Source organism: Acanthopagrus latus, chromosome 21 (assembly GCF_904848185.1).
Source record: "Acanthopagrus latus isolate v.2019 chromosome 21, fAcaLat1.1, whole genome shotgun sequence".
Lineage (NCBI taxonomy): Eukaryota > Metazoa > Chordata > Actinopteri > Spariformes > Sparidae > Acanthopagrus > Acanthopagrus latus.
The window spans coordinates 13,537,203-13,560,343 of NC_051059.1; the positions used below are offsets into that span (position 1 = coordinate 13,537,203).

Here is a 23,141-nt window from a genome sequence, read left to right on the forward strand (position 1 = left end):
TCTAGGAATTAGCAGCATCTAATTTGGTTTGATAACACTGATGAAAACTGGAGATGCACCACCAACAAAAAACGAGACCAAACACAGACGATAGGATTTTCAAAAGGGCTGGGAAACAAAGTTATCTCTGAGCTGAAATTAGCCAAATTCCACTTAGCTCGAAAATATGATTGAGGCAAAGGGGAATTTGAGTTTCTTTTCTGAGTGCAGGAAAAACAAGCCGTCTAAAAATAACATCACACACTCATATCAGTCAGTTTTCTCGAACTGATGAAGAACATGTGAACCACATAAATTCCTTGAGTGGTTCTAAACTGATGATGCGTGTCAATGTGACAGAAAGTATGTTTAATTCCCTCCCATTATACAGTAGGACACATTTCCTATGACATCCAAAGAAGTGGTTGTCAGTCCTTTTATTAGGTGAAGACCACACTGGAGCCTGTATTTATAGACCATTTCAGAGCCAATAATTTCCTGTTGTGTTCATAGAACTGTCATCGAACAACTGACAAAACATCTTAAAACTAGTAATTTACCTCCATGTTCGAAGAAATTGACCAAGAAATATGACTCTTCTTCTACTTGTTATCTTGTACCACAGTAAGAATCAAAGTTTATTGAATTCACAGTGTTGTTTGTGATGTTGAACCTGGATCAGTGAAAACCGTGCCCAAAAAATCTGTGAACTAACACATGTATGCTGATGACATCATATATAGATACAGCAAAACAAGCTACAGTCTGGGCAATACTAAAAATGGGACTTAATTTCTTGGAAAACCAATTGTACCAATTTTTAGAATTAAGTGTTGGCGTGGTTTGTTTCCATAAACCCTGGATATATTCAATTTGTGCATTTCATACTTACCCTATCAGCATTACTACTACACGTGTCATAACAGATAACTTGTATATGAGCTGACCTTCATGCCAGAGGGTGGAGGAGTTGGTGGTAACGTAACCGTGGCGTGACAGCTGAAATCGCTGCTCAGGACACTGTTTGGAACATTTGGAAGCGCTACTGACACCACATTGTCGGCGAGATGTCAGGAAATTTCCCAGCCATGCTAGCGGCAACAAAATCCAACATTTTTGACAAGACGTCCAGACTTTTTTTTTCCGCAGCTGAAAAAAAACATATATTTTTTACAATACAGTGAGTCATGTTTCAGCAGTGTTAGTGGCAACAAAAGAGGATATTTTTGGACGCGACATTGGGACGGTATACAGCTGAAACGTGGGTACTTCTGACAAGGTGTCGGGAAGGCTTGTAGCTTTGTTTGTGGTGGCAGAACCAAGGACACCAAATGAGCTTTTTTCCTCAACAAAGTTGTTTATGTGACTAAACCTCAACCATTAATAAGGTTGTCAGGACATATATTTGAAAACTGAACACAAAGAAAGGCCAAGTTTAAAGGTCTAATTGGTGACACATTCCCAACTTTATCAAATGCTGATTGCTTTGGGTTGGTTGGTCCACTTGGTTTCCAACCCAAAGCGAAACTAAAGGTCCAGTTTATAAGAGCATTAATGATAAAAGATCTTATAAACTTTACTTTAAACACAAAGAAACAATTCAGTTTCAACTCATCCGTGCTCTGCTGTCACACACAATGTCAACATTTATTCTAGTAATTGGGTTGTTTCCCTTTTGTCTTACTGTGAAATTACTCCCAACCTGATAAAATTATCATTCAACCCTAAACACTAAATAAACATGGCACTGCTTGTAATTCAAAGGGTTTTCCTAACGACTAAACTTTAAGCCCAGAAATGCAACCTGTAATGGCCACCTAAATGGCCTGACGTCATTACACAACAACTCAATGCTGCCAGTTTGCTGTGTAAAAGTTGTTTAGATCAGCCATATTAATCAAAGCAGGGCTAAAACACATAACATGCTTTTTGTGCTTCATCCAGTATACAGGAACTGTGTACATGTGCCAGATTTTTTTGGGATAATAACATGACCACTGCACCAAACAAAAATGGTTGTAGTTTCTGAACTTTTCTGAAAATTTCAGATGTAAAAGACAATGAAACCCTCCTGACAACTGCTGGTTGAGAAAAAAAAATACATCAAGAACGTTGGAGAGCATACGCAGTTTATTATAGCTTGCCAGGGGAAGTGAAATCTGGTACAATACAGTATATTTGTTTTTCGACACATCATCAAAACATGCTCAGTCACTGTGAAAATCAAAAATGTTGGTATCATCTCTTTGCAACACAACTTCCCCTTGGTCTACATTCAATTTTTGATGAGTCTTTGTAACCTGAATCAGGGACTGAAAAGTAACTGCACCAGGATTTAATCAGCCTTTAAACCATCAAGTACCAAGTGAGGGTGCTTCTTGATAGAAATGAATCTTTTTACAAGTAATTTCTCCCAACTAATTTCCCCATAGAGTTCAATAAAAAAATTAATAAGGAGGAACAGCTGATAAAGGGATCCATGTATGAAGCTTTGTCCCAGGAATGTTATGGTTAGAGGCTGATTTGGTACCTCAGACTCTTTTTTGATTCGCAGTAATTTAGTCAACCGTTTATTCCAAACTGCAGCAATAATTAAGAGCAAGAAATAGTTTAGAGTGAGGGGTTTTGTTACAGTACCCGAATGGTTATAAGATGTTTAATTGGCTGGAAAAAAAAAAATTCTATATGTCATTTCTTAATTAACGTAACATTCGGTTGCAGATTGTCTGTCTGTGTTATATTCAGTAGTTTTGTGAAACCTGATTGGATGAGAGGTTTATTATGTGCAGTTCAACACCAAACGTCCACATGACCGTGACCACAGCATCAAAAATGTGTTTCTTAGCCAACGTTTGGTGCTCAGGTTAGAAAATTATGTGACTTGGCGGATGCTTTTGTTGAATGTCTTGCAAGGGCACAGCATGGTTGTCCTCTAAGGACTCTTTAGAACCACAAGTGCTAAAAAAAAAAAAAAAAAAAAAAATACAGAACAGCACTGGACATCTTCTTTGACCTCCACAGAGGTTGTTTCTAGGTCTCCTCCGCGGTCCACAGGAGAGGTCCGAGGCTGAAAAGCAGACCTGCTGCTGGCCACCGGAGACACCCAACAGCATTATTGAGCACATGCACCAATTTCTCTGTCTGGCACCTACATATTGATGGTCGTTGTATCAAAACAATGTGCCTTCCTCTGAGTGTAATAGTGCTGGCCGGGGCCTCCTATTTGTCTGAGAGGATCCTATTCCTGGAACATTGGCACCGTCCAAGGTTATCATTTGTAAGCCAAAAAGGAACAGAAGTTGCTCTCAGTCACTGTGAGGTTGCATGATAACTCATTTTATTACCTGAAGAAGAGGTGTGCACTGTAAACGTACGCCTGTTTGTGTGTGGGCATTCGTCTGTGTGTGTGTGTGTGTGTGTGGCGCGCGGAGGGCCCACACGATTTCTCAACTGCAGGAGACATTTATGGCGAGGTAAAACCTTGTGTAAACGTCATTTGCACCAGTCATTAGGAGGGTGTGCCAGGCGGCAGTTCAGCAGGAGTTCTGCCAAGCTAACGATTGATCACGGTAAGGTTAGAAGGCGGAGTAGAGGGGTTGTCAGAATCCTAAAGATATTCAGGTCCTCATTACTGGGGGTCACAGCGTCTATGCCCCGCACGTTCAACCGAGTCGCTTGAGTGCTCATGCACTAACAGCCAAGCTGCACTGTAAGCAGAGCGCTCTCTCTGTCCCCACTGCGCCGTCTCACTTATGAATTCTGTGGTGCCCAAAATCTCTGTCCTCGACTGCCAGTGAAGTTGTAATTAAAATCAGAAATGCCAAATTAAGGTTTGAAGCATTTTTTGATTCCAATCTTCAAATATGTGAATTGCAGTTGAACCGAAAGGACCGCAGAGTTCTGGGGGGCCCTTCTCAATATCCAAATGTGAATAAGTTGCGAAATTAGCGAAGACAGCTTGTCAACGTGCTGTAACTGGACTGTGGGGAGTACTCCCTGCAACACTCTCCCAAGGCAAAAAAACAACTTCAAGTACGGCAAAAAAGAGCCCCAAAAGTTGGCCTGCACTTATAAATGATAAATTATAGTCTTGTCCTGAGCCTTCACAAGGTGAGAGCAAGGGTGATGATGAGGACCGGGGCCATGGATCTGCATTTTATTTGCAGTGGAAAATGGGGATAATAGGGCAGTATTTATAAATGTTCTATTCTCAGTGATGATTCATGACTTGGTTCATTGGAGAGGCTCTGAGAGTGGGGCCGGGGGGACCACCTGGATTAGCTGTAGGGGCTCCTCCGAAAAAGAAAAAAAAATGTCATAATGAGAGACTGCATATCAAGTCTGGGCTGTTGCTCATACCTCTCCTGTCAGATGCCCCCCTCCCCACATCATAATTCACCTCTGTAATCTCCTTAGGCTGTGTTTCCTTGTGCAACAAAACGTTCCGAATATAGGATAATTGTGTGGGGTTTTTTTTTGAGCAGGTGCTTAGCGTAAACAGAGGGATAAACAGAAGGGAAAAAAAAACCCGACAGGTTCGTGATCTCACCCCCCATGTGCCCCAGTGCTGCAGGGACTTGGAGGGAAGCAGGAATGAATGGACACAGCAGCGAGTGTAGCCGAGTGAATCCGAAAATCCTGCTGACCGACCTGCACGCTGCTCTCGCTCCACAGAGGCAGAGAGAAGAAGCGTGACTGTGAAGGGAGAGACGCGGAGCAGCTCCCCTACCTTCCACAGCTCCTCCTGGGAGGGGGAACTGTGCCCACAAGACTCGCCAACCAACTAACTCGCAAGAGGACAATTTTCCACACGCGGGAGAGAAGGAGAAATCACAATTTTGCGTTTCGCCCTGTCCGTCCCCCTCTCTCTTTCTCTCTCTCTCTCTCTCTCTGTCTCGCATGCGGGGCAGCGACACTGGACACTTTGAGCGAGGCTGACGTTGGTTTAACCCGTTAGCGGCGGCAGCAGCGGCGGCGGCGGCGGAGCGACACGGGAGCTGCCACGAATAGATCCGGTATCCACGACCCCGGCCGGCCGACCGACCGGGAGAGGACCTCGTGTTTCGTCTTGGCAGTGGACTCCTTACCTTTTCCTCACCTCTCCTCCCCCCTTTTTTTGACCCTCTCCTGTCTCTTCTTCAACGCTCCGGTCTGGTTTCTAACTCTTGTGTTTTTGTGGCTGTTGAATTACATGAAGTGGAATTTTCGTGCTCGCTTCCAACTGAAGGCTGAGGACTAAACGGCAGCGGGTTTCAGCGAAGGAGAGAAATGCCAACGGCGGCGACAAAGAGGAGATTCAGTAAGTGCACCGTTATCTTTTTTTCTTCTTCTCCCCCCTCCTCCTCTTCCTCCTCCATTGAACTTGAGACGCGTTAGCTAACTCGCTGGGAACAAACAATTCATGCTTTGTTTATGTGTTGGTTCTGGACTTAAACTTTAAAGAAATGCTTCTGGAAGGTGTAACGGCGAGAGGTTTTTCTTTCTTTCTTTCTTTCTTTTTTTTTTAAGTCAGCTCCGGGCTGGCAAAAGAATCGCTCCGAGTCGGTGGAAGGACAGCACGGTTACGTTGCTGCCTTTATTTTTAATCCATGCTAACTCTGTAAGCAAAGCTAACAACAACAACTTTTTTTTCCCATCTCAAGGGCGAATAATAACGCTATGAAAGTGTCTCCCCTCTGCAAATGCTCGGACTCCATTTTAACAAACAGAAATTAATGTGAATGGAGAGGGGGGGCCACGGAGTGGGGGGGTCAGGAGGTGCTGTGCCATTCGTCTCAATCACTTTTATTTCACGAGTAATTTTCGATGCACAAAAAAAAAAAAAAAAAAAACTGCGCAGAGTTGTCAGCAAACTGAGCGCAGCCACTTCTCTCTCCGAGCGGATTGACGTGGCCGTGGCCGTCTTCAGCAGGGATGAAGGCTCCAGTCAAGCAGAAAATTCTGCCGACAGTCACTAATGTGGAAATCGTGGTTGTGTGTGCGCGCCGTGGTGAACCGTGTGTGGGGCGTGAGCCGGGCTTCACCCCATTTTGTTGTCTCACTTGCAGTGTGAGGATTTTCTCTCTCCCCCAGTTCATATTCGGGGTGCCATGGCTCCCTGCCTTTCTGCTCACTCATGGGGGCGCGCGTACATGAGTGCCCCCCCCCCCCCAGGCATGTGAAATCTCTCTTTTCCTCAGGAGGTACAGCTATTTGAGTTTCCTGCATCTTCATCAGCTGCAAAGCCTCCTCTCTCATCTATGTGTCATTCATCTGCCCTTAAAAAAAAAAAAAAAATCAGTAGTGCTGCTGCAGAGCTGGCTGCAGAGACAGGTTTGATGTCATGCATTTTGCTCCCTTTTGCAGCTGAGGCAAAGGCATAAATTTCATTCCATGTGGGGCTTTCGATTGTTAATGTCAGTTTTTGTGTCAGCATTCACAGGTGCATCACTTCAGATCATAGCCTGAAGCCCTCCCAGAGTTCTTGAACATATTTAAAACAGGGGAAGTGTTTTTTCTTTTTATTTGGCCCTCTTGGGTAGCTATAGAAAGATTGTAAGCACAGCATCAAGCCTGCAGCTCCGTTTGGTTTATTTAGAGAAAAAGGATTGGATGCAATTTTGTGGGTGAGTGACATCCCGAAGAAACCTCATAGCCATCCTTTATCAATACATGAATCCGATTATAGCTGTCACAAGCACAATGAAGAGACCTAACCATGAGCCAGACTATAACAGGATGATACAGGGTGGGTTAGTTTCTTGGAATTGCATCAGAGGCTTTTTCTGCAACTGAACCCTAGGCCCCTCTGCATGTTTGGGTTTTCTAACCCTCAACTCCTGCCTGCTAAAAGTGATGTGACATATTTCTCTTCTTGATTTGGTATTATTTTATATTAAACTATCCCATAGGCTGTAGGGTACGCGCTACCACAGTATGAGGCCGCAGAGGGAAAGCCTGCTGTAAAATGTTATGGCTATGTTGCATGTGGGCTATTACATCGACACCGGAGAATCCATGCCGATTAGTGGAGCCACACTGTAATTTCTTTCATAAAGCAGATGTCTCTCTCTGGTACTGTTTGGATCTCTGATTCAGAGTAACCTGTTGTTATCTGGTGGATAGATATTCTATCATTAAACCTGTGTTGACAGTGCTGTAAGGTGCCACGCTGCTGTAGCATTAAGATTTTCCTCAATCATGTTGTAGAGAAACTGCAAGGGGTCTTTACTGCATTTATTCTACTTTCCTGTTTTTATCGTCTCTTTTTGCGGGCTGCGAGAGCTGTCATACAATGAGTATTTAACTTTTTGATGTTCTCTATAAGGCTAATGTGAATGTGTTTTGCCATAATTTGAGGAATGGTGTTTAATTGCAGGATATTGTCACAGTCCTGCAAGCTATTAGGCCTACTTTATATTCCAAACACTTCATGAGGAGAGGAGAAGAAGACATATGACATACTTGACCTAACCCTCATGACTCCTGAGGGATTACAGGGTGGGCCACAAAGGATCACTGCATTGCTCTCATCTTTTGTTTCTTGCCAGAGGAGTCTACGGTTCATTTGGTGTTTCTGTTAGGTGCCTCTGAAAGAAAATAGTCTCGACCCTTAGCCGGTGACATCATCTGTTAGGCATACACATTGTCAAAAACTGTGCTGCATAGAAACAATTAGCAAACATCAAGTAACTGATACTGTAGCGACGCCATTTTGATTGTTGTTGGCTAGAAGAACATTAAGTCAAATTTGATTTTCATGTAGCTTATATTTATTTTCTTCCTATTACCATAGCTGAAGAAATTAATTTACAGGGGAATCAACAATATTATTTGTTTCTCATTAGATTATGAATCAAAATATAGACCTGTTTTGCCATTTTACAACTGATACAGATGAACTTGAAAAAGCATCAGAAAACCTTAATATCTTAATTTTTATTGTTTTGCAGTATAATCCCTCTCATTGAAGTACCTGGAAATTAATTTGGGAGTGACAACATTAACCAGTGTTGCATTTTAGATGTATGTGGCAGGATAACCTTTATCTGGCTGCACAATTTGGTCAAAACAGTCATTTTGTGATTATTTCAACAGGTATGATGATTGTGATATTATTCTGGATTAGTGGAAACTATTGATTGTGCATCACTATTTTTTTTTGCTGAAAAAGTAGAACTATCATGTTGTGATATTTGTGGGGGTCTGTATCAAACTCACGTTTCTTACATCTGGAGAATACGATTTGTAAGCTCACTCTGCAGTCCTTTCCTTTTAACATGCTGTTTTATCACACATTTTACCATTCCCAAGAAATGTCTGTGATTCTGAAAGTGCACTTGTGATTTCAGTAATATTTTGACTAGTAGTGCGGGCCTGCTCTGTGTTGTTTTTATGAAATCTTTTGAGGGACAAATTCTTCCCTTAGATGGATTTACTTCAATTTTTAAAGCTCTATCTCTTCTGTTTGTTGACCTGGGTATGCCTCTGACTTGTGTGAGCATTTCTGTGTAGTTGTGTTGGGTATTTCCTAGCAGGTCTGGTCTGTGGCCAGTAGCCAGAGCATCTGCCTCAGCTTCCTCAAACGCCGGTGCTCCCTGGCAGGGGCAGGGCTTAATGGCACTGTTAAAGAAAACCAGCTCCTCTGTGACCACACGCTAAAAAACCACTTGGTACAACCCTTTCCCAGCTGATGCTTTCTCATGCTTTCCATATGCGTAAAATCTTGGTAATTTTGGGGCCCTGGAGTTCTAATGAGAGGTTTTGCTCAAAGTGTGTTGGTCTGTGGTGGGCGGGATCAGCGTTTCTCGGGTTTTATAGTGGATTATAACTGTTCAGAGATGCCTCACTGTCCCACTGTAAGGGCGTTGGCACAGAGAAGCCAAGTACTCTTTTAAAACAGGCAAACTGGTTTAAACTGGTTGTGATTGGGCTCTTGTGCATGGGGGTTACATGATCTCAGATATAACCTGAAGATTGCATCCAAATCTGCACATCAGGTCTAGTACTGTTGGTTTTAAGAGTCATATTCAGCTACAGAAATGGGCTGTGCTGCTTTTCTGCTTATCAGGGTGTTTTACTGTTGCACCTATAGGGACACGGCGAGCAACTGCTTCTGTCCTGTTTAGCATGCCATCCCCACATAGAGACAGGGTGCTCTTGGTAGCACGCTTGGTGGATTTTTAACAATGCTTGTTCCTTAACGTCAGCAGCATAGAGGCAAGAAGAGTGATTTACTACTCTGTCTGCGAGGGTAATGTAGGAGCAATTTGACTGCTGATTGAAACCAGGTCTCCCATTTCAGAGTCCACTGGTGGCATTATAAACCATTTACACCCGTGTTTTACAGGGCACCCCTGCAATAGGGAGAGTGGAAACAGACACACGGCCTAAAAATGACTTGCACTACCATCAAGGGCCTATTTTTATCCATTCCTTGCATGATGTGTTGTTTTTTCTTCAAAACATGTTAGAGCTGCGGGTGAAGTAGTGAATATGAATGACATTGAAAGGTCAAATGCTAATCAGTTTTGTCTTCTGTTTAAGCAGAAGGACTTCCTAGATATAGGGGGTCGGTCTGGTTTGGATTATGCAGCTTTTTATGTGAGTGGTCGAGCTTTCTTCTCCAGCCATTATGTCTGAATCAGAACTGCAATCCACTTTCAGTGAAAATTGCTGTGTCAAGCCCTTGTGACATCTTTGCACTTGCTCTGTATCAACATATGTCAGTAGGTAGCCATTAGGTAAATGGACCAACTGACCTTAATTACATTTTTACCACCTAAGACTTAAACAACACACAACTAATTAGAGAGTCACGGTGCTGCTAAAGTGCTAGAGCAGCAGAGTTCTTTATAAGAATAAACGCAAAGACTAACAAATGAATAATGTTGGAATTTCATGACTGAATCTTGAGGATGTCTGTGTGCTGTTAATGCTGCTGGTAATGACTAAACATTAGCTAACAACATTAGCTGCAACTGCTTCACAGTAAAAGCCTTCGAGCCAAGATATTGACTATTGTGCAGCAACTACAGGATGTGTTCAGTCATTAGTGGTGCCATTATACCTCCATTATATTGTGTATCAAAAAAGGTTAAAGATAGTCTAAATCTGCATTTGGATATGTCACATTTTGTTTTTAGTTCACAATTAACATTATATAAGTTATTTACCACAGTCGGCATCAAAGCTGCATGATAATTCATATTAGGCTAATTGAATTGGATTTTTTAATAAACACTCTCGATTGAAAAGTCAAAGATGAGAAGCAGGTCAAGGTTTCGACTCTTCAGATTCCTTCCTTGCTGACAGCTCAGAAATATCACTGCTCTTTTTGCTGCTGGGAGATTTTCTGATGTGAGAAACTGAACTTTCAGACAACTGAAGAATATCATACTCACAATGTGCAGTTAGCTACCCATTGGTATGCATGACAAAGCCTGTAGTGAGATGTAGAAACTGTTGCTATTCATCTGCTGTCCCTGTGATCTCAAAGGCTCCCAGATGGCTTTGCATTCTCACCACACAGGCCATCTAATTATAACTTTTAACCACCAAACGCATACAAGTGGATTGTTTACAGGTGTTGTAACTGTTCATTATTTATCCTTTCATTTTTTCCAAATAAGTATACCTGCATATCTAGTCCCTTATTTTACCTCTCTGCACTGACATTTTAAAAGTCATAATATGAAGCATATTATTTTGTGTCGAACACCCACTGTAGCTGTAAATGGTTGAGATGTTGACAAGACCTCTTCTTATAATTTGTGATGACACTGTGTTTGCAAAAGTTTTTGTGTTTATTTTGTCTGCCATTATTATCAGGGATTACAGATGCTTACAGAGTTAAATATCCATAACAGTGTGTTTAGCAAACTGGTCTGAACATCACAGGCATTGCGAGCCCACCCATGTGAAAATAAATTATTGTTTTTTGTTCAAACATTGTAATTACTGGTTTGGTTAGATGCTTACTCATAACATGCCTGCTGGTAATATGGGAAAATGTTTTTCATCAAGGTGTTTCCGTTAACCGCAGTGAAAGGCCTTGTTCTTGTCTCTTGTGAAATAATGATAGAATATTTCTGAAATAATCAGTCAGATAAATAATTAATTAATTATTAACTGCAAATAAAAAGGAAAAATGCACTTCCTGGTTTGTTACTATGTTATTAGTCATTTAGAATACATATTTTCAACTTTTATATGGCTAGCTTGCAGTAAGCCTTGTATATTTTTAAAATTAATTTATCAGGCTGGCCATACCAATATTCAATGAGGACATTTCTAAATGGTACTAATGGTGTGATTATATCTTGTGGTTATGGGGTATAACAATACATGCAGTGTGCTTGATCTGACACATGTGGATAATCAAACAATTGACCATGCAATTTACTCTGTATTTATCAAACAATACAATGGTGTGGTTGTTCAGCTGAAGTGATGTCTCCTGCTTTGACACCACATGTAGTTGTTTTTGTTGTATTGTAAAGGGCTGCACTGGTTTGGTCTAATCCCGCTGAGAAACCTCTCGAAATGGAACAAAGCTCTATTGTTTAATTTTGCGCTCTCGGATATTATACTTTTATACTTTCATAAAGTTGAGTGCTGTAGTAAATTGAAAATGGAAATGTGACTCTCATTCTCAGCAGTCCTTATTTATCCAGTGTTGAAAATATATAAAATTGTGTTGCCGCTGTAATGCATCAAATCCAACTGTGAATTTTATGAATCATTAGAGCCCAAATAGCTTCATGTCCTACAGTTGCCACTTGTGGGTCATTACGTCTTTCATTTTAGATCCTAACATGAATTCTGTATGGATGCTCATCCTGGTTTATGGCCTAGTAGACAGTTTTATCACATCTTGTGTATTGGTAAATGTACCATGGATTTGACAGGAACATGTGACAGGCGTGTAAGACCTCAGTGCCTTGGCTGTGCATCTGCCCAGTCAGCAGAAGTTCACAGATGACACACTATTTCATTTCAGACAAATGGAGCAACGGCTCGCTGGCTGGTGTCATTCGTTTTGCTTATCATTGTCAACCTATTCCTTTCAGGTTCTCATAATTAGAACACATACGGAGCCACAAACGCAACTGCAACTGAACTGATGCAGAACACTACGTGAAGGTCAGTCGCCCGTCTCATCAGGCCTGACTTAAATGTGACAAATCCACATGTAGATTTATTTGACGGTAATGAACAATGAGACAGTTTTCACACTGAACTTCGCCTGGAATCTCGATATTGAATAGTCCTTTATATTTGCACTGTAGGCAAGCCAACCTATCCTTTGAGTGATAGAAAATGTCCCGCTGGTGTTACATTTACTTGATTGTTCACTGCTGACAATGAACATGCTGTATACATGTTGCATAACTGATGATGTGATAGAAATATTTGACATCTGACAGTCAGAAAAATGTTAGGGAACAAATCGTGACTTTGCGTGCTTTAGCTTGCATGCTTTCATTCATTGGACATTCAGCACATCATCCCTGTTTTTTTCCTCTAAAAGCTTCTTTCCTCATGGGAATCTCTGTCCGAGCCTTTACCAGTTTTGGCAAGAATACACTTATACAAGCGCACGGACATCAAAGATTTTGTGTGCACTTTGAGGTGCAAAAATCACGATGACTATCAGCTCCTAGACAGTTTTTCAGGACACTCAACCAGGTTGCTTTTAGCTTACAGACGCGGTAAGGATGAAGATGAAGAAGTTTGTGACTGACAGTTGGAACCATACACACTTTTAGAAGGATGTCTTTATGACAGTGGCATCGAGATGAGGAAATGTATTTTTTGTGTACATGAACAGAAATTCAATAACTGACCATGTGTTGAATATAGTAGTGAGGACTGACACTGGAACCCTCATTACCACTATCTGGGCATGCTAAAGCACAACAGTGAATGGCAGAAAAGTGCATGCCTTGCACTCCCTCTGCCCCCGCTGATATGGCAGATGGATAGCATTTTAGGGAGGGAGGGCGGGCCTCTTTGGCAGTGAGGGACGGAGATGACAGCTCTTCGTCCGTGGAGGGCTACCAGGGGCCTTGGCTCTGAGCACCTACCGTGTCCTCCTGACAGAGCCTTGATGCCATCATAGACCATTAGTGTTGACAGCATGTCATCATGTCACACTGGAGCTCATGGTCAAGCAATGAAAAGTAAGAACATTGAATTAAGATGGCAGGTTTAGGAATAAACAGGGTTTTGCTGATGCCGATCTAAAGATTTCTTCCCACTTTTTTGGACACCATTTTTACATTAAATCTAGACTGAGATTACATATAAGCTCTACAGATGACGCTTCATTTGCAATATCCTCAATGCCATACAAATTCTGCCTCGGCTTGTGGCTGTCTAGAAAGTCTCCACAGCTAGTGTTTAAGATGTTTTTCAAGATGCGGAAATTTGATTAGCCTGACTGTAAGACTCAAGTGAAGACAAGTGACTCCAATAAAGCCATGTAATGCAATAATTCAGTGACCGAATTAAGGCCTGAGCTAGGCTTAAAAAAGAGTGCTGTTCTCACAAGTAGGCTTAAATTGCACAACAGTTATGAAGACTTAAAGGGGAATTCCAGTATTTTAAAACCACGCTTGAATGTTTATCATTTTTAATTTTTAGAAAAGATTTCAAATCTGTCCAGTAGATCGCCTTAACTGGCAGCTGTGGCATGGCTGCAACGTAATCCTTTGGGGCAATTCAGATCGCAAAAGTTGTAAAAGTCTTTCTCTGAAATCTTGTGAGAGGGAAGTTGTTGAGGGAACATGAAGGGGAATAGTTGGAGAGAGGAGTTTTGAGTGTATCTAGAGGAATCTAGATTGTCAATATCAGCTAAATATTCATGGCTTTGAAAATGAATAAAAAAGATAAAGAGTTTCTCTTGATGAACTCCAAACTCCTCTTTCCAACTCCTTCCATTGCCATCTTTCAGCTACAACTCGCCTCTCGTGAGATTTGAGAGAGAGAGAGAGAGAGAGAGAGAGAGAGAGAGAGAGAGAGAGAGAGAGAGAGAGAGAGAGAAAATGTGAATAGACAGAAATTGATGGTCGGAGTTGCCCCAAAGGATTACGTTGCAGTTGTTGTGGCTGCAGCGGTCTACAAAATGGGTTCCCAAACTTTTGGTAAGTATGAATCATTTAAACACCAAAACATGTAAATAAAGCGCCTGTGTTTGAAAATACCAGAATTTCCTGTTGAGTATGACGCTGCTTACTGTAAATAATTTACACTAGCTTGTGCTTGTCAAATGCAGAACTATGTTTCTTTTCATACATAATTTATCTTTAATATCTTCTATCTCCTTTATATGACTTATCTTTCTGTACTGTTAATAAGGGACACAGTTTTCAATTGTGAAAATTTGATGTCAGTTAATGTGGATGCAGTTGTCAGAAACATGCATATAAGTACATATAAGACACATATTAGTTATAGTTATTATAGTTTTGGAGTATTCTAGGATGCTGGATGCTGGAAGTACCAGTCCAACAAAAGGGATGCACAGTAAGTACAGATACTGAATCAACATTGCAGTCATTATCACAGATGATTTCTTCCTTTTAGCATGTCAGTGCTAATAGTATACTGAATAACTGATGTGCTTGGTTAGCAGAACATACCAGTCTTACACCTCTCTTTTTTCTTCTTCTTTTGGTCATTCATAAAAGTAAATGAAGAGTCTCTGGGGTTCTGGACTGTTGGTTGGTCAGATAAAGCAATCTGAAGATGTCGCTTCCTGCCCTGGTAAAATTATGTTGTACAGTTTTTTGATATTTTATAAATTAATTGGGAAAACAGTCTTCAGATCAATCGATAATGACAATAATTGTTAGTTGTATCTCTGCTTCAGTGCTTGTTATTCAAGTCAGCCCAGTGTGACATTACTTCAATAAATCACAAACTATTTAAAGCTGAGAAAACTGCCAACAGATAAGCCTAAAATTTATAATGTTTTCCATCAGAGACATGGTATTACTGTTCCACTATATCTTTGCACAAACAAATGAAGTAACAGGGAATGAAGAAACACTGAGACTTTTGAACTTGCTTTTAATGAAATGTCTGTGCAGTGACCAAAATGATAAGTCGTTTCCTGTATCCTGTTTATATATAAATATGGGCTATGATAGTATAAATGACCCAATACACAGTTGCACATTACTAGCATTAATCAGACTCACAATAAGTGCGTTTCAAGGTTACACACTGTAATGCAGAGCTGAAATCATGTACGAGTGTAGTCAGAAAGTAATGGAATATCACAGCACGGGGGCACAGAGTGGTGTAGGTAGTGCTGGGGGGAGGGGAACTCATTTGGCTGTATCTGTAATAAATGGAATTTATTGTATATTTAATGTTCGTGGACACAGGATAAAAAATCTGCTTTTCATTTCAACAAGGTCTATAGGATATTTTCCATTGCAACATGTCCATGGTTGTGATAGATCCTTTGTATAAATAAATAGTTTGTATTAATTTTTATGGTTATATTTATGGGGACAGATATACTGTGAAAGAACATTCTCGAACAAGGCTGATACTACATATCATAGCATTTACAGCCTGTGATCATTTGTGATGTTTATTGCCATATGGAGTAACATTAAAAGAAAATACATTTGCAGAGCCATACAAAATAAAAATGCTATGATACGAGATAGAAGCATAAATATAGAATACACATTAAAATAAATGTGACATATACAGACATAAAATCCTCGAGGATGACACCAGATCATCCATGACTACATGCCTGATCTGGTTCAGAAACTTGGATTTAGAGTGATCCTGGTTTTGATCCATTGCAAGTTATGCGGATAAAGAGTTCCACATATTGAACCCCTAAAGGTAGAAAGCTGTCTGTCCAAAGAGGGTTTTATGAGAGGACATTTTACAATTCCCTTTAGATCAAGACAGAAAAAATGAGCCAGAAATGTTGCTGAACACATCCTGCTCCTGTAGACAAGCATATATATGAGTTTGCATTTGCATACATTTAATGATGTTATTAAAACCTGGCATAAATCATTTCTTTAAACCCTGGCAAAAAGGGAGATATTGCCAAGGTATCTCAAGCTACTTCTGAAAAAAGTATACAGTGACTTTTGGGAATAAAGTGTAGACCTAGACGTTAACAAATCTTTTGCATTCCTGTTGCTTACTGTTAATACCATATGAATGGTGACCTTTGAAATAAAGTACTTATTCTGTCAGTATTTTGAATTTTCCAACCCAGCAGACTAACAATAGTTAACTGTAGAGGTAGCACTGCCAGCTTTACCCTCCAAACCTGGTTATTGCCTGCTGGGTCCTTATTCTTCATAACTTGATTTTCCGATCCCCCTGGTCATAGTTCAAGCACTTTCCTTCACTCCCACACTTTGTTTCTGCCTACTAGGACGAGTCAAGAAACCCTACGGACATAGCAAGGTGAGATCCATGCTGCAGCTCCTCTAAAAGGGCAATGATTCATGAGGCTGGCTCTCCTGTCCCTGGGGCTGGGAGGAATAGCTGGCATTATCTTCTGCAAATGGGTTTGAAAATGCTCTTGGCCAGGTTGACCAGGGCACTGATTTATAGCTCAAGATGCGCTCAACGCTTAGGCTCTCTTTTCAAGCATAGGTATGAGCCGCTCCCCCCCACTACTGCATGCACGAACACGCACACAAACTCCCATGTGTGCTCACACCTCCCCACTTCAGTGCTCGGAATCTGCATCTGTGGTTTCAGTTTAACGTAGCCATGTATTCAAGAGAAAGGAAGAAAACTAAATTATGACACCAAAGTTGTGGAGTGAACGAAGGAGCCTTTTGTTCTTAATATGTCAAGCACAAGGATAAGCAGTTTTTCCACCTTTATCTCTCTTTGTCAAGGCCTATATATAGATATGAACCTTATCCTTGACTTGAAGTAGGAACCACTGTCAGAGAAATAAAAATTGCTTTCTGAAAATTGTTCCTTTTAATCTTGAATCTGAAGAGAAAACTCTTTTCTCTGAAATAGTGTGAAATAGTGTGGTTAAGCCCTTCTGGATAGTTGAGTCTTAAGGAAGGCTGCTGATTGCCTTGTGTGTCTTCCTCCCTAATAAGCTTTATATCCATGTCTAAGCTTTAGAGTCTCCCAGCACTTCTGAATTTTCACTTTCAGCCAGGTAATATCGCCTACAATATTTGAGATAATTAATTGACAGAGTAAACCGAAAATGTTTGAAAAAGCTTGACTCACTTGAAATGGTGCAGATTTATTTGAAGCCTTCAATTGTCACAAAGCAATTAGTGTGCAAACAACTTCACTGAGCCCCATAGAAGGGCTAAGAATTTTCCATTCCATTTTAAGGCAGACAAACTCCTGTCTGATTCCCACGCTGGTTCATCTGTTTTTCACAGCCATGGTGTTACGCTTCAGCATAAGCAGGCATCAGTCTCATTATAAGGATTACCAACTGAGTGTAAGTGATAGTCATGACAGAATAACCAGTATGTTTTCACATCAAGCATGCCCTTTCCTGTGATTGTGTGAAGCCTTTTCTCGTCAGAAACACAGTGCATGGCTGAACCAGGGGCGGTAAAGTTGGATAGCAAACGGGTTGCACAAACTGGATTTGACTGAATTTGTGAAGCGTTTACAATGCAAGCTGACAGAGTATGTTTTCGCCAGCATCACCTGCTCCTAGTGTTGCGGTTTACCCCATTAGAAAATTCCCAGTCCTGTCTCACCATTGTTACGTAAGATCTACATGAAGACAGAGAGGGAGCTCTCGTTTTCCTCTCTCCAAGGAGCCAGAGGAACTCTCTAGAGGATCTGCAGCAGTTGCTTTGGGATTTAATGAGTGACATGTAAAGTCGGTGTGTCTTATAAGGTCTCCACGTGGTGCCAGTCCACGCTATCATCCATCTTCTAAACCTCCTGCGCCCTCACCCTCCCATCAGAAAATCACCTTTTCCCAGCTAGATGCTAATGTTTCTAAATGATGTACTTACAAGTGGATTATTTAGAAGGCTACGTGTCAGACAGATCTTTATCTGGCGGCTTGGCAGCTTGACTCGGACTCACTCCACTTCCTGTCTCTGCATGTTGATTAGCTTGTTTTTCTCCTCTTTCCTTGCTTCACTGTGCAGTCTTCTGTACTAACTCATCTCATGTGAGTTGGAGAACTCGGAGAGGACGGTTAATCCTCGTCTTCCTCTAAGTAATCATAGTAAAGACTAGTCTTATGTTTGAATACACAGACAAAAGACAAAATGTCAGAAATTTCATTGCTCCGGATGGTTTTTCATGCCCAGACCACCGATTAGGGCCAGTGATGAGGCTTGAATTGAGAAAAGGAAATCTTGCTGAATAAATACCAGAATACCAGTAGTAGGGTGTTTAAGATATAGTTTGACATCTGCAAGTGCACTGGCTGTCCTCCATGTCATTCAAAAAAGGATTATGGTCCCTTTAACCTTTGATCATCTTACTGGTTGGAAAAACATTCTCAGCAGACTTACCCTTGAGTATGGTCTTTTGGAGATGAAACAAAACAAGATATTTTTAAGAAATATTCAAGTATTACATATCACATCAGAGTGTCACTTCAAGGTGAGATACCACCAAAAAACCCTTCCGCATTTTGATGTGTTTCAGTGAGCATTATGTGGACCAGTATGTGGAAAGGTGCATTGATATTGGTATTCATGATTGCTTTTCATACATGAAATTCCGAGGTGACAGAGGGATAAGTCAGAAGTTGCACACTAAACTTTCAAGATGGGGTTGATTTAAGAAAAGCCTAATGCATTATTTACAACTCTTTTCTTGCAGTTTATTCTTGTCTTTTTACTCTATGTAGGGACTTTGATGATACCATGCCTTGTTTAATATTCGGCTCTTTGTTGGAAAATCTTACAATTGCTTAAAGGTGTACCAAAAATATGTAGCACCATAGCCTAACAAGGTATTTCTCATTTGGCTTGCTTTGAGTCTTATCTATGCTTTTGTACCTGCACAAAGCCCAGGCACGTTGATCTGATCTGAAAGTAATGGGCAGGCACACTTTATCTGCCAATGGAAGCACCACAACCAAACAAATATACATCAAAGTTAAATCCAGCAAATAAGTGAGATTATTTTAATAGAAAAATTAATTGGGGTTGTTGTTGACTTTTTCTGAAGTAAACCTTTGGATGATATCTGATAGAAAGAAGGAAATGTGTTAAGACATTAAACAGTCATACTTAAAGTTTAAAGGATGTAATTAGGTGCTTATTTTAAAATAGGATATAGACCAGCCCACAGAACTATTAAGCTTATGTTTTTGGTAATATTAAATCAGTTCTGCAATCTTTGTCCCTGGGTGTACACTGGTGTATTTGCAACATAGAATAGATTGATTCCAAATATTGATGGTGCCATTTTCATCAATAATAATCAGAGCGGTTATTTAGAAATCTGCAGAAAAGTAGTTCATGAGTAAGGCTGGAAGTTTGAGAAATTTCCTGTAAAGTTCAGCTGTTACTTAAACAGCTCTATCACTAGGTAGTATAAGTAAAAGAGCAAAGTGAAACAAAGCAAACCTTTGCTACTGGCTTTGCTTGCCAATGGATTCCAATAATCATCTGTAAAGTGATGGCGTTTCCCTTTCATGTGTGCACTTTTTTGTGCACTGGGTAATGGTTACAGTGTTTATTGGAGAGCTATTGGACATTCTCGTCAGCTTGTGTACCAGTAGTAGACAAAGGATTGGAATGGATAGTTTAATACAGCTGATATCGATCCATCCAAAATAAATGGCTGGTTTAGTGCAGATCCCGGTGAAGGACATTCATCTAACCACAGAGGAAAATCTGACCACATCAGAATTGGCTGTAGTAATCTGAACATAATGGTTTTACAGCTACGTTTGTAACTGTCCACTTGTGATTAGATCACCAAGGCAAGAGAGGGAAGAAGGTCGTATACACAGGGACTTTCCATACCACTGGATGAAACAAATTAAGGCTCCAGTTTTAGGTTGAGAGTCAACAATCTGTAGTCCTTCAAAATGCCAACAAACAAAAAATGATTTATAAGATAAGCAAAAATAATTTGTGGTCGTCTGCATATTCATTGCTGACTTGTCCCATTATTCAGAGGCTCATTTACATTTTAAGCAGCATATCATGGTCAAGGACTGTGTGTACTTCCTACTATGGGCCCCTGGAGCATTCCAATGAGTTTACTCTTTGAGGGAAGAGATGAGCCTATTGATTAGAGACAGCCTGACCTGTGGTGGTAGCAGATGAGCAGTCACACAGTTCTGAAGCTTCAAAGGCAACGGCATCAGTGATTGACCTTGTTCGAACTAAATTAAGACAACAAAAACGTTTATTTTGTAATCATGATTAAATATGCATAAATATCCTAATTGGGCTTGTCAGATCAATGGATTTATTGTGCAGTGAGTTTTTTAAGGAAAGGCAGACCTTTCAACTTTTGATTTGCCATGTTGTCTTGCCAATTATCTTACTCCCTCAGGCTTTCATCTGCAGGATTATTTGTCACAGATGTTGAGTTCAAGTAAATGTTTATCAATAATATGTCTCTCCATCTGGGTCGATAAATATGACATGTGGTGTGTTGGATGTGTGACAACCTAAATATGAGCAACACGTGTGACTAAATTGTGAAATATCCAAATGATCCGATGAGAGATGACATCGCACCATCCTTGGTGTTTGGCCAGTGAAGATTTGTGTAGATTGCTTTAATATTTAGTTACTTGCAGAAATCCTGTATGTTAGAGATATGTAAGATATCGATATGTTTGGAAAATGAGAAACAAGAGTGATAAATTATCCACTAATAAATTGGAAAATGTAATAACCAGCCTTTTTTTCAATAATGTAATTTCAGCAGGTAATTATAACCAGTATTAAATAATATAGGACTGTTCTGGGTATTGTGGGTTTTTTTTTAACATATGTTGAGCAATTTCCGCGACTGGAGAATCATTTTATTGTATTTTTCATTGGGATGTGCAGAAGTGAATGTGTTATTTGTGAGTACATCCCTCTAGGCTACAGAATGATGAATTCATTGTTGCTTCTTTTTCACTGTTGCATCTTTTATAACTAACTTCTAAACCCAAACTGGTGTTTTTGAATGTGTTAGCTCATTTTGAAATGTTCTCATGCTGTGCAATGTAACAGCTCTGTAGCAGCTGGACTTACTCTCATTCAACAGTCTGTGTGGGGGCTGAAACTTGGTATGGTGTACCTTGGTATGCATTCATTTACTCTTGGGAAACTCCAACACCTGATACTTTTGTTGTTGACGAGAGCAGCCAAATTCACATCATCAAGCCCAGAATTTGATAGTGGTTGGACTCCTGCATGTTTTTGCTTTTGTGCATTCAAGGCTTGTGCTTCAAAGACTGATGATGAACATGAGGTGTATAGTCAGGATAATAGATGTTTATTACAGATGGTATTTTCAGTCATTTTCATGACAGTCTGGGACAGAATGTGTTGATAGAATTGCAATAATTAAAATATTGGTTGATCATAAGACAATTTTGCCAGCTATTTTGATAAACGGTTATTTTTCAAGATAAAATGTCAAACATTTGAAAGCATCTTGAAGCAACACTTCTGGGAATTTTGAACATTTTGAAAAATTTTATCATTTATGAAAATATTTGTTAGTTGCTATGCTTTGAAATTGTCCACTGAAACATTCTTAAAGAACATCATTTCACATAAATTATGGATTACAGTAAAAACTAGTGTCAAGATACACAACATTGCTTTTATGTCAACTACAGCATATTAGTGCATTTTTGCTAGTCTTGAGCCCTCAGTTCTAGTGCATTTTATGTACATAGCAAAATAGTCAAATTAACTATGGATTACAACATTTTTGATAGTACACACCATAATCAATCTATATTCCAATAATCATAAACCACTTTTGAAACATTAAGATATTTGAGAAGCTGCTGTGCAATGGTTATATCTGTCTCGTCTAATTCAGAAGTCATAGTGCTCAAGAAGCATTTTGTTGAGTGTAGGCTGCAATTCATCTGAATATATCCAAATATGAACTGAATACAAATCCTGTAAAACCTGTTGAGTACCGTATAAATTGCCCACATCCAAACGAAAAAGCTGTGAAATTAAACAGTTCCTCTTGTGTGTGATACTTTTCAAGGTTATCTCCGTCATTAAACGGTGGGAGAGACTGACACAACAGGGGTTCATGCTGGATCTTAAAGAGCGCTGAGGCAGCCACAGGACCGGAGCTCAGTAGGTGTCTGTCCTGAGGCTCTTCTCCCCTCTGGTGCACTGCTCTAATGTGAGCATGTGCTTCTTCACATTAGCAAATGCAACAGTGCAGCTGCCATTTGACTGAGCTGTCTAACAGGCGGATGCAATGTTACTGACACAGGAGAAGCAGCAGTGAGAGCCTTTGCGGAGAACTGATTCCTCTGGCACATGTCAATAAACAGCTAGGACGATGAGGATTATATTGCTCTTGTCAATCTAAAAATTCAGGACAAGTAAACGGCAGTTTTGCCTGCGGATGACTCCAAATAATGCAATATCTTGGCTGCTGTATATGTCATTAATCTTCATGCTAAAGATTATACCCACTAGCAGGTTTTGACAATAACAATTGTCCTGTCGCTCCGGGCAAGTTGCTCTAAAAGAGCTTTTGGTCTTAATATGTGCTCACAGTTAAGTCAGTTATCTTTGCCTTTCTGCTCTGCTTCGGTCCGTCTCTTCCTTTCTTGTCCTGAGAAACTGAGATTGGGCACTATATCTGCCTATATTATATTGTCTTTCTACTGTGTCACATGCTCGCGAAAAGCTTCTTCATCTTATAAAGATCTTGTTTGATTTTCCTTAGTGCAGGAAGAACAGTACATTTCTTACACAAAATTGTGTGTGATGTTTTTGGACGATAATATAAGCTAGTTTTAAAGCAGAAATTATTGATATTACTAAATAATTTTGTGAAATTCATGGTCTTGGTGACTGCTACTGCTATCACTCCCCTCATCTCCATTTTCTTCCAAGGTAGAAAAATAAGTGAGTTTAAATAAGTAGGTAGCTAGTGGAAAAGTAACACAGAAATGTTGTATCCAAGGGCAGGAAAATGCAGAGACCAAAAATGGGAAATATCAACAATGACTTGCC

The 23,141-nt window shown here is 40.2% G+C and overlaps 1 protein-coding gene across 17 annotated transcripts in view; it reads left to right on the forward strand.

The window, feature by feature from the left end:
* Window positions 1-4,648: 4,648 nt before the first annotated feature.
* Window positions 4,649-23,141, forward strand: part of LOC119010715 (receptor-type tyrosine-protein phosphatase F) — a 165,315-nt gene continuing 146,822 nt past the window's right edge. For 6 of the 17 annotated variants that reach the window (XM_037083079.1, XM_037083076.1, XM_037083091.1 and 3 more), the window contains exon 1: window positions 4,650-5,278. The gene's annotated coding sequence lies outside the window, so the exon portion shown is untranslated. Of the gene's footprint in view, window positions 5,279-23,141 lie in introns of all 17 variants that reach the window. The other 11 variants (XM_037083073.1, XM_037083078.1, XM_037083082.1 and 8 more) reach the window with 3 other exon arrangements.